The 12,391-nt window shown below is 37.7% G+C and overlaps 1 long non-coding RNA gene across 1 annotated transcript in view; it reads left to right on the forward strand.

Annotated features, from left to right (window-relative positions):
* LOC133834839 (uncharacterized) overlaps positions 1-11,282 on the forward strand; it is a 35,003-nt gene extending 23,721 nt beyond the window's left edge. Inside the window, exons 3-4 of the long non-coding RNA XR_009893479.1 lie at positions 3,429-3,854; positions 11,015-11,282. This is a non-coding gene — a long non-coding RNA (uncharacterized LOC133834839). The remainder of the gene's footprint in view (positions 1-3,428; positions 3,855-11,014) is intronic.
* The last annotated feature ends 1,109 nt before the right edge of the window (positions 11,283-12,391 follow it).

Genomic DNA, 12,391 nt, shown 5'->3' on the forward strand with positions numbered 1-12,391 from the left:
TGGATATTAAGTCCCCAACAACGGCGTGAAAAACTTAATCGCAAAAGAATGATACGCAAGTATACATAATCGATTCAAGTAATATAGATAGTAAATATAGTATCGTTCCCACAAGAACTATCAACCAATTACAAATAAGTGCTTTCAAATTTCTATTTGGCTGTCGAAAATAGAGTGATTTTTTTAAACTAAGATTGAAAATTAAAATAAACTTTGCAAAAATAAAGATTGATTCACTAATTAAAAAACCCTAGGGTAATAAATTCATTTACTTTCATTCTATAAAATTATTAATCAATTCTAAATTTCTTTCTTCCTATTCAAATAGTAGGTTAACATAAATCGATTCCTATTCTTTTTCAAGATATAAGATCTCAACCTATATTCAGGTTTTCTACATCGATGTGATAAACTTAAACATATAGCAGACATTAAGCATAGAAACCTAATTACTACGCAAGTCATACAGGTACTTTTGTCCAATACGTAACCTATGTCTACATAAAAATAACATATTCAATTCTCTTCTTTCAAATTTTGAATCAAAATCATAAATAAAGCAAATATTAATCAGGTATTTACTAGCATTAAGCAAACATTATAGATTAGAATAAAGAAGAAGAATCAATAGAACATCATAATAAGATTAATAGAAATCAAAGTGACTACATTAAACCTTAGATAAAAGTGTTTAGTTCATATCAGACATGACTAAAACAACAAAATAATTATTATAAACATAAAATTCAAAGATTTGAAGAAGAAATAAAAAAAATTAAAGTGCAGAAAAAAATAATCTCAGAATCAACTTTAATCTCTAAACTCCTATTTAAAATCTGACCTAACCCTAATTAAAACATAAAGTCTGAATTTATACTAAAGAAAATCACGAATTCCTTTTTTTTCATAGGCGGGCTACGACATGGCATTTCCTAGGTCGCGACCCGTGTCATTTTTAAAGCAATTCAAAGTCTGGTCAGGTCTTCTGGTGCTGCGACCCTCTAAACCCATGTTGCGACCCGTGTGTAGATGCACCACCTAGGTTCACCTCTGACTTCCACTAGCGCCGCGACTTATAAGAGCAAGTTGCGGCTCTAATTCCCTTCAGCAACCTTCAAGCTTTGACTTGACTAGAGTCGTGGCTCTTAAGCCCATGCCGCGACTCTAATTCCATTATTTTCAAATTTCGGCCTTTCAACATCCATCCTTCATTAGAAACTTATTATAACTCGTCCTTAGCACCATTTTGAGTCAAGAAACCAATAAAAGCTCATTCTTTCACCATTTCCTCTCCTTTTCATATTTATCTCATGATTCAACACACCCACCTACAAAAAAAAAGCATAATCTTGCACAAAACAAACATAAATACTCAAGATTACCACAAAAACACATCATAAAACGACACTAAAATGGAGTTATCAGTTATTATTTGGTCTAGCTAACTAATGTGCCATTTGTACAAGAGGTAAGTATCCTGGGTAAACCTAGAAATCTCAATGAGCAGGTGTGGATCCACTAAACCCCGCTCTTTGTTTGAAATTAGTATAAATGCCCTACGTAACCGATGTTACCCTCGACAGGGATTCGTGAATTAGATATCAGTCTAGAGACTTGAGCCACCCCTGTGATTTGAGTTAAGATACTAGGGGATAACTTGGCAACTCACAATTTGGTTTTTGGAGTCAGTTCTGTTATTGGATGTTATTTCCTGCTTCTACTTTGGTCTGGAATTATTTGTAGGGTTTTATGTTTGGGCTCTGCTAAGGACAAGGTGATGTCGCCAGGACACTTAGGCGTTCTTGAAACTGTTTGGTTAGGGCTCAGATTTATCTAGAACCTTAAGTGTGGTAAGTTATGTATTGTGAGGACAATGATTGAGTCATTGATTCCTATTGTGTGTTTCTACTCTATACTGTTAAATTGACTTACTAAGAGCATTTTGTAGAGTCCAAGAATTTTACTTAGCTAGTTAGATAGTAGTATAATAGTAATTGTAGTAGTAATTTTATGACTGTGGATATTGATTCAGACCGGGATTTAATTGGACACTCATAGTAACATTTGTAGATTTTCTAAGTTTAACCTATAGTTTATTATATTATAAGGTTTAGATAGACCCAATAAGAAAGTAACACTTGTCATGTGTATGTTTAATGATAATTAAGTATTTTTGAGGAAAAAGTTTATTAAGAGTAATATTTGAATATCCTAGGGTCTGTCAGCAGCTTTGAAAACGTTAGAGGACTTAGTCAAGGCTGTTTACTCAAATCAAATTAAGCTTAAATTGTGCAATTTCGTGTTTAAATATTCGGCGTATGCCGATATATCGCAGCTATAGGGGGCGATATAACGCAGTACGGGGATACGAAAAACACGTAACTTCGCACGAGCACCTCGACGAGCCTCGGGCATGCTGGCCTAGGCGATATATCGCCTAAAAGGGGTGATATATCGGATCCCTTAGCATAATTTTGAATGTTTTTGAAAACATTCTCATTTTAATGTTTAACCTCTTGATAAGTCCAGCATCTTTCTGACCGAATCTTCAGCCTCTGCTGAACGATAATTCAAATATTTTTCACTTAAAAAGCCATTATTTTATTCAAGTTAAATGAAGATCTTTTCATTCTTGAACTCTATAAATAGGACCTAGTACCCATCCATTTATTCATTCATCAAGAAATGTTCAGAGGCTGCAAGCTACTAGGTTATTTTTTAGAGTGTAAACACTTGGGTTGGGGATTATAAGCTTACCAAACACTTGGGAAGTAAAGTTTATAGCACATTTCGGTTCAAGGGTTAGATTGGTCATAGAAGCATTCAAGGTATTCCAAACTCTAGTTCGTTTGGTATTATTTTCCCTTAAGTTCTTATAGTTTCTACTCAACATCCTAACTTTATTCTTTATTCTTGGATAGGAAATCTAAAATCTTGAACATAAGATTCTTGGTAAGTATATTTTGATGGTATAGTTCTTTCATCCCTTTTTCTTTAGTATACTCACCCTTTCATTTATGGTTTTTAGGAGTGTTCCAAAGTCCCAAACCTGTTCTCATATCCCGGTACTTTTGGTAAGGAAAATAGGATAGGATTTTATATGTTATGTTATGTGTTATCTTATGATTTAAGTGTTATGTTAACTTATGGTTTGTGTATGTCTGTAGACTTGGGCATATGACCTGAACAACTAACAAGCCCCAATAAATTTATGGGCATATGACTTGCATAGCTAGCAAGCCCCACAAATCTAATGGGCATATGACTTGTTTAGTTTATAGGACCCCAAGTAATAATGGCCATTATAGTATGTGTGACATATGTTTATGATATGTTTTATGTTCCATTATGAATTTTATGTATATGATGTATGTGTTAGATTTTCCTTGCTGGGCATTAGGCTCACTCCTTTATGTTTTTATGTGCAGGAAAATAGTTTTTATGGCGGGAAAGGTTCTTGGACGCTTGGGGATGTGTATTGAGGCGGAATGGAGTCAAAGGACCGAGTGTTCGATTCGAGGATGAAGTCTCTTTAATTATGGTTTTATATGTATTTTTTGCACTTTATTATGTAATCCATTTTATTTACAATTATGTTATGTTTTTCTTTTAAACAATGGGATCCCATATCCTACTTTAAATTTTATGTTGTTTAACATTGTTTTACAAGTTTTAATGAAGTAATGATTATTTCACTTGTAAGTTTTATTAAAAATTAATGTCTATGTATAGTTTTAGTTAATGGTCCATAGTCTAGAGTAGTTGGGTCATTACAGTTGGTATCAGAGAAAACGGTTCCATCGCACGAAGTTCTCCTCGATACACACACTCAAAGCTCCGAATCTGACCACCAAGTAAGTATTTAAGTTATAGTTTTTTTGCTTATGTGTATAGATAACGATTTTAGCATTTATGTTTTCAGTTAAGTATGAATGGAGCATTAACCAATGAGGATATCCGAGCCGTTAAGGCTTTAAAAAGAATAAGAGAACCAAGAAACACCGTAGGAGCACTAGAAAGAATCACTCAAGGACTGCTTTTGTTCCACAAAGAAATAGGTCACCTTCAAGAGTCTAAACAAATCATGATGAGCGCAACAGAACAATATGTATTAGTAATTAGACTGTTTAGAGATTTTCATCCTATAATAGCAGCCTTAGAGGAAATATGGGAAACAATGGATGATGAAGACGAACTGCCAGTAGCAATGCGATATTACTTTCTCTTAGTTAGGTTCACTGCAAAATCAGAATTTCAGTTTACAAATGAGCAAAAACATAGGATTTTTACATACCTTCCTAGAGGACATTTTGAGGAACATGATAATGAAGATTATGAAGAGCTAGATGATGATATGCTAGATGAAGGATTGGATGTAGAAGATCCTAATTTTTAGAATAGTTAGTTTTCATTGTTTGTTTTATTTATTGTTTGTTTTATGGTTGTAATAAGTGAAAAACTCTTTTCCAAATTAATATCATGTTATTTTGTTATCATGTATGAGTTTGATTTTTATTTTTGCATTCATAATAAATAATAAGTAAAATAAATAATGACTAAGTTCGGTAAGGGTGGATATAAATCAATGAACCAAGTTTCTATATTGAGAGTTAGGGGGCCATAGTAGTGGGAACGATTTTACTGATCCCAGCCCTCCCTCAATATGGTTAACTTTGGAACAAAGGTGAGTTTCGAGCCTGAGAATTAAGTCATATAGGATGATTAGAAACAAACATAGAAAATAAAGATGGCTTATTTTTCTAAGTATGGAAACCCACTCTAAATAATAAAGAAGACTCATATAATTTTCATAAGAAGTCATAATAAATAGGTCCTAGAAATGTTTGTCTTAGAATAAGCTTTTCCTTAGAGCCTATTAGATAAAGTTCTAACATGTTTCTTTCAACTGTTATAACTCTACTATGATGTTACTCCGACGATCTGCACGCACCAACGGAAACGCCTCCAACGTTGTTCCAGCGAACAATGAAGCCCCTCCAGTTCGCAGAAGGGGAGTGCGTGCTACTGCCAGCCGCAACGCGCCGGCACCACCAGCTGACAACACTGCGGAGATCGCCAGACTGCGACAACAAGTCGAGGAACTTTTGCAGCAGCAACGACAATAGGCTCAGCCTCCACCTCCGCCTCAGCCACAGCAAATGGCCTTAGTACCCCAACAAGTTGGTCCATATGGGGGATGGCCAGTGGCAAACTAAGTGCCGTATCCAGTACAGCACATGGAGCAAGTGTATGAGAGGTTCCACAAACAGCACGCTTCAAACTTCGAAGGGACTACAAACCCCTTTGAGGCAGAAGAGTGGCTAAGGAATGTGGAGCCAATTCTGACGCAGATGAATCTCAGTAATGCAGACCGTATATCCTGCGCCTCGTCATTGCTCAAGAAGGATGCAAGGATATGGTGGGACTTGGTCCAGCAATCTCATGATGTTGCCACCATGACTTGGACTCGATTTGTGGAGCTCTTCCACAAGAAGTATTACAATTCGGCAGTACTCGCTTCAAGAGTTGAGGAGTTCGCCAACTTGAAGCAAGGAAATTTATCAGTGGCAGAGTATGCTCGTCAGTTCGACCGTTTAGCTAAGTTCGCATCTGAGATGGTTCCAACCGATTTTCTGAGGGTGAACAATTTTGTTAGAGGACTTCGACCAAAGATCGAGATGTGGGTTAAGCTAGCAAACCCAGGGAATACTACGTATGCCGACGTTCTAGAGATGGCAATAGAAGTAGAGAGACTGTAGGCTAATGTAAGTAAAGAAGAAACCAGTAAACCTAAGCCTAGACAGCAAAGTCAACTTCAGACGAGTAGGAACAACAACCATAATAGCAATCATCAGTCCGGCAACAACAGTAACGGTCAAAAGAAAAGGCATCCTGATAACAAGCAATCTGACAGCGATAAGTGGGCACGGACAAATAATGGGGTAAATAGGCCGGGTTATGTGGAATACCCGCCATGTGCTAAGTGTCAGAAGAAACATCCTGGAGAATGTCGTGCAAACACCAAGGAATGTTTTAGCTGTGGTCAGGAAGGACATCGGAAAAGAGATTGTCCTCAACATAAGCCAGAAGGAAAGGAAGACGACAAGATGGTTCCTGCTAGGGTTTTTACCTTAACCCAAGGAGAGGTTGATGCTAACAATAGGGTGGTCACAGGTCAGGTTTCTATCCTCAATAGCATATGCTCTATATTATTTGATTCGGGAGCCACTCATTTGTATATCTCGTTAGGAATGATAGAAAGACTAGACAAACCTTGTGAAAGATTTAGAACTAGGTTTGTAACCAGGTTGCCTTTGGGCAAAATAGTTCTATCATCGCGGATAGTACGAGGCGTACCGATCATGATTGAGGACACAGAACTAGAAGGTGACCTGATAGAACTGGTGATCAAGTACTTTGACGTAATACTAGGCATGGACTGGTTAGCATGGCATGGCGCAACCATCGACTGCAAACGCAAGAAGGTGATGTTCGAGACTCCTGACGGCCAGAAACTATGCTTCATGGGACAAGCTTCAGGATTACGCACCCCGTTAGTATCATCTCTCAAAGCTCAAAGAATGATGGAGAAAGGATGTCAAGCGTTCTTAGCCAGCATCACAAATGTGGAAAAGGAGACACCACTTAAGGTTGGAGACATCCGTATTGTACGAGAATTCCCAGAGGTATTTCCCAATGACTTCCTAGGATTGCCGCCAACTCGGGAAATTGACTTCACGATAGAATTAGTACTAGGCACTGAGCCTATCTCTAAGGAACCATACCGGATGGCACCTACGGAACTCAAGGAGTTAAAGACACAACTACAAGAACTGCTAGACTTGGGTTTTATTAGGCCATGCCATTCGCCATGGGGAGCTCCGATGCTATTCGTGAAGAAGAAGGACGGAAGTATGCGGATGTGTATAGACTATCGCAAGCTAAACAAGGTAACGATTAAGAACAAGTGCCCACTACCCCGGATCGACGACTTGTTTGATCAACTCCGAGGAACGACTGTATTTTCAAAGATCGATTTACGGTCCGGGTATCATCAGCTCAAGGTAAAGGGAGAAGATATTCCTAAGATAGCCTTTAGAACTGGTTATGGACATTACGAGTTCTTGGTTATGTCCTTTGGTCTTACTAATGCACCAGCCCCATTTATGGACTTGATGAATAGGGTCTTCAAAGACTACTTAGATAAATTCGTCGTTGTGTTCACCGACGACATCTTAGTATACTCTAAGGATGAAGTAGAGCGCGAGGAACATTTGAGGTTGATTTTTTCACGACTGAAGGAGCATCAACTCTACGCCAAGTTTAAGAAATGCGAGTTTTGGCTATCGCAAGTGGCGTTCCTCGGGCACATTATATCAAAAGGTAGAGGCCGTGAAGGATTGGCCAAGACCAAAGAACGCATCTAAAGTAAGAAGCTTTCTAGGGTTAGCAGGTTATTATAGGAGGTTCGTAGAGGGCTTTTTTAAGATAGCCACTCCGCTCACCAACCTGACCCAGAAACAACAAAGATTTAACTGGAATGATAGATGTGAAGAAAGCTTCCAGTTGCTTAAAGATAAGCTTTGTTCGGCACCAGTTCTCTGTGTACTGACACCCAACGATAAGTTCATAGTCTACTGTGATGCATCGAAGCAAGGATTGGGTTGCGTTCTGATGCAAAATTATAAGGTGATAGCCTACGCCTCACGACAGTTGAAGGAGTATGAGCAGCGCTATCCAACTCATGATATAGAGTTGACAGCGATGGTCTTTGCGTTGAACATCTGGCGCCATTATCTTTACGGAGAATGGTGCGAGATTTATACAGACCACAAGAGTTTAAAGTACTTCTTTACTCAGAAGGAGCTCAACATGAGGCAGCGCAGGTGGTTAGAATTAGTAAAGGATTACGACTGTGAAATCTTATACCACCCGGGGAAGACAAACGTAGTTGCCGATGCACTTAGTAGGAAAAGTTATGGAACTTTAGCAGCTTTAGCCAGAATAGAAAAGTCGCTACAGCAGGAGCTTATCAGTGTCAGAGTAGAAGTAATTGTCGGCAAGCTAGCTAATTTTTCTGTCCAGTCAAATCTGCTAGAAGATATACGGATTGGGCAAGGACATGACGACACACTAGAAGCACATATGGATGCAGTCTGAGAAGGCAAGACCACAGATTTCTCAATATCTAGTCAAGGTTTATTAAGATATAAGGATCGGGTATGCGTGCCAAATGATCAAAGTATTAAGAAGACAATTCTAGAAGAAGCGCACAGTACCCCGTACTCAGTTCACCCAGGGTCTACCAAGATGACTCATGACATCGAGGTAATCTATTGGTGGCCAGGGATGAAGGAGGACATAGCAGAGTTTGTGTCTAAGTGTCTTGTATGCCAGCAAGTGAAAGCAGAGCATCAGCGGCCTGCAGGCTTATTGCAACCGCTTAGCATACCAGAATGGAAGTGGGACGATATAGCTATGGACTTCGTGACAAGTTTGCCAAGGACGAATAAGCAGCATGATTCCGCTTGGGTAGTAATAGATAGACTAACCAAGTCAGCTCATTTCCTGCCTGTTAAGACTTCCTACACGGCAGACCAATATGCAGACATCTACGTCCAAGAGAGAGTACGGTTGCATGGAATCCCCAAGACAATAGTGTCAGATAGAGGATCGGTATTTACCTCGAGATTTTGGGGAAGTTTACAGCAAGCTATGGGTACTAAGTTAAGTCTTAGTACAACTTTTCATCCTCAGACAGACGGACAGTCCGAGCGTACGATTCAGACTTTAGAAGATATGCTACGCGCATGTGTACTTGATTTCGGAGGATCATGGAATAAGTACTTGCCGCTGATAGAGTTCTCCTACATCAATAGCTACCAGTCAATGATTGGGATGGCACCTTATGAGTTGCTTTATGGAAGAATGTGTCGATCACCGTTGCACTGGGATGAGGTAGGAGAAAGGCAACTTCTAGGTCCCGATGCTGTTAGACAAGCTCAAGAAGCAGTAGCGCTTATTAGACAGCGTATGCTTGCTGCTCAAAGCCGTCAGAAAAGCTATGCGAATGCCAAGCGACGCGATGTGGAATTCAAAGTCAGAGATCTAGTCTTCTTGAAGATATCTCCTATGAAAGGTGTGAAGCGGTTTGGGAAGAAAGGCAAGCTTAGTCCCCGATTTATAGGTCCTTTTGAGATATTGGACAAAGTGGGAGCAGCTGCATATAGATTAGCCCTACCGCCAGCACTAGCAGATAGTCACAACGTGTTCCACATCTCGATGCTACGCAAGTATGTGTCAGACCCATCTCACGTCCTCAAGTACGATACGATAGCACTCGATAAAGACTTGAGTTACGAGGAACGACCGATTAGCATCCTGGATAGGGGGTGAAGCAGTTACGGTCCAAGAGCACTCCTATAGTCAAAGTCCTATGGAGTAATAGTTCTGAGCAAGAGGCAACGTGGGAGTTGGAGGAGGATATGCAAGGCCGGTATACGGAGTAATTTGGTAAGTAAATTTTGAGGACGAAATTCTTTTTAGTAGGGGAGAATTGTAGAGTCCAAGAATTTTACTTAGTTAGTTAGATAGTAGTATAATAGTAATTGTAGTAGTATTTTTATGACTGTGGATTTTGGTTCAGACCGGGATTTAATTGGACACTCATAGTAACACTTGTAGATTTTCTAAGTTTAACCTATAGTTTAAGAATATTAATTTTAACCTAAGGTTTGATTATTCTGACTGATATTGATGATGATATTTATTATATTATAAGGTTTAGATAGACCCAATAAGAAAGTAACACTTGTCATGTGTATGTTTAATGATAATTAAGTATTTTTGAGGAATAAGTTTATTAAGAGTAATATTTGAATATCCTAGGGTCTGTCAGCAGCTTTGAAAACGTTAGAGGACTTAGTTAAGGCTGTTTACTCAAATCAAATTAAGCTTAAATTGTGCAATTTCGTGTTTAAATATTCGGCGTATGCCGATATATCGCAGCTATAGGGGGTGATATATCGGCTCCCTTAGCATAATTTTGAATGTTTTTGAAAACATTCTCATTTTAATGTTTAACCTCTTGATAAGTCCAGCATCTTTCTGACCGAATCTTCAGCCTCTGCTGAACGATAATTCAAATATTTTTCACTTAAAAAGCCATTATTTTATTCAAGTTAAATGAAGATCTTTTCATTCTTGAACTCTATAAATAGGACCTAGTACCCATCCATTTATTCATTCATCATGCAATGTTCAGAGGCTGCAAGCTACTAGGTTATTTTTTAGAGTGTAAACACTTGGGTTGGGGATTATAAGCTTAATCATTATAAGCTTACCAAACACTTGGGAAGTAAGGTTTATAACACATTTCGGTTCAAGGGTTCGATTGGTCATAGAAGCATTCAAGGTATTCCAAACTCTAGTTCATTTGGTATTATTTTTCCTTAAGTTCTTATAGTTTCTACTCAACATCCTAACTTTATTCTTTATTCTTGGATAGGAAATCTAAAATCTTGAACATAAGATTCTTGGTAAGTATATTTTGATGGTATAGTTCTTTCATCCCTTCTTCTTTAGTATACTCACCCTTTCATTTATGGTTTTTAGGAGTGTTCCAAAGTCTCAAACCTGTTCTCATATCCCGGTACTTTTGGTAAGGAAAATAGGATAGGATTTTATATGTTATGTTATGTGTTATCTTATGATTTAAGTGTTATGTTAACTTATGGTTTGTGTATGTCTATAGACTTGGGCATATGACCTGTACAACTAACAACCCCCAATAAATTTATGGGCATATGACTTGCTTAGCTAGCAAGCCCCATAAATCTAATGGGCATATGACTTGTTTAGTTTATAGGACCCCAAGTAATAATGGCCATTATAGTATGTGTGACATATGTTTATGATATGTTTTATGTTGCATTATGAATTTTATGTATATGATGTATGTGTTAGATTTTCCTTGCTGGGCATTAGGCTCACTCCTTTATGTTTTTATGTGCAGGAAAATAGTTTTGATGGCGTGAAAGGTTCTTGGACGCTTGGGGATGTGTATTGAGGCAGAATGGAGTCAAAGGACCGAGTGTTCGATTCGAGGATGAAGTCTCTTTAATTATGGTTTTATATGTATTTTTCGCACTTTATTATGTAATCCATTTTATTTACAATTATGTTATGTTTTTCTTTTAAACAATGGGATCCCATATCCTACTTTAAATTTTATGTAGTTTAACATTTGTTTTACAAGTTTTAACGTAGTAATGATTATTTCACTTGTAAGTTTTATTAAAAATTCGTGTCTATGTATAGTTTTCGTTAATGGTCCAAAGTCTAGAGTACTTGGGTCATATCACTTTCGCATGTCTAGTTGCTCATGTTGTAGGTAAGGGCAAGGAAAAGCTAGCGTAGTGAGAGCCAAAGTTTGCCTGTGAAAGTGTACCTGTGACCCGACCTTTGGGGAGTCTACACTTTCAAAATGAATGGTTTAATGATGTTTAAACTATGCTGAGTTTATAACAATACTTTTTAAGTTTTAAAGTTAACATTTTTAGTGTGTGCACATATTACAGTAAATTTTTTTTTTTTATCTAGATTTTTTAGACCTTTCAAATGTTATAGATGACTTTAATTCGACAAAATTAGTGTTAGTATTTTTTGGTCGTTACATCATGGCCAAATGAATGCTAAACGAGAAAAGTGGGAAAACAAAAGATGTAGTGGAGGTGAGTGAGGTATTGCTAGTTTTATTATAAGGAATACTTGTTTCAAGCATTTAATCTACCAATGATTTTGACAAGACTTTGTGGTATTTTCACTAAGGAAAAGTTCAAGTCAAAAAGTACTTTCCATTAGGCACCAATACTATTTTGAGCTAGAGATTAAAGTTGGGGGAATGTTATGATTGGTTAAATACAGATAATTATTGTTATACAAACTAGGTACAAGACACTGAGTAATTTCACATAGTGAAGATGTTAAATTTGAGTTTCAATTGTAAGCACTTAAAAATTGTGTTTTTGGGTCCAAAGTGATACAATGAGGAATCTAAGGATGCTCAAAAAGTTTGGGAGCATTTGGAGCGGTTTAAGATCATTTTTTAGAGTTTTGACCTGTCTAGGTGGTGTTGTGTTTCCACCTAGAAGACAACACATCACCTAAAGCCTTAAGGCTTTGAGAAACTCAGCAGCCGACGCGTCGCCTGCCGTGTCCGTATAGACACGTAATTTAGCTCCAAATGATGTGTTTTTTAGGCTTTAATCCTATTGGTTAGAACTAATGATTATGCCTACTCTATCAAAGGGTTCTCATAGAATTTTGATAGACTTGATCACTCTCTCAAATCTCTTGGTAACCTTTCTCTTTCTCTAGCTTGCAAGATCTC

The sequence above is a fragment of the Humulus lupulus genome, chromosome 5 (assembly GCF_963169125.1).
Source record: "Humulus lupulus chromosome 5, drHumLupu1.1, whole genome shotgun sequence".
Taxonomy (NCBI): domain Eukaryota; kingdom Viridiplantae; phylum Streptophyta; class Magnoliopsida; order Rosales; family Cannabaceae; genus Humulus; species Humulus lupulus.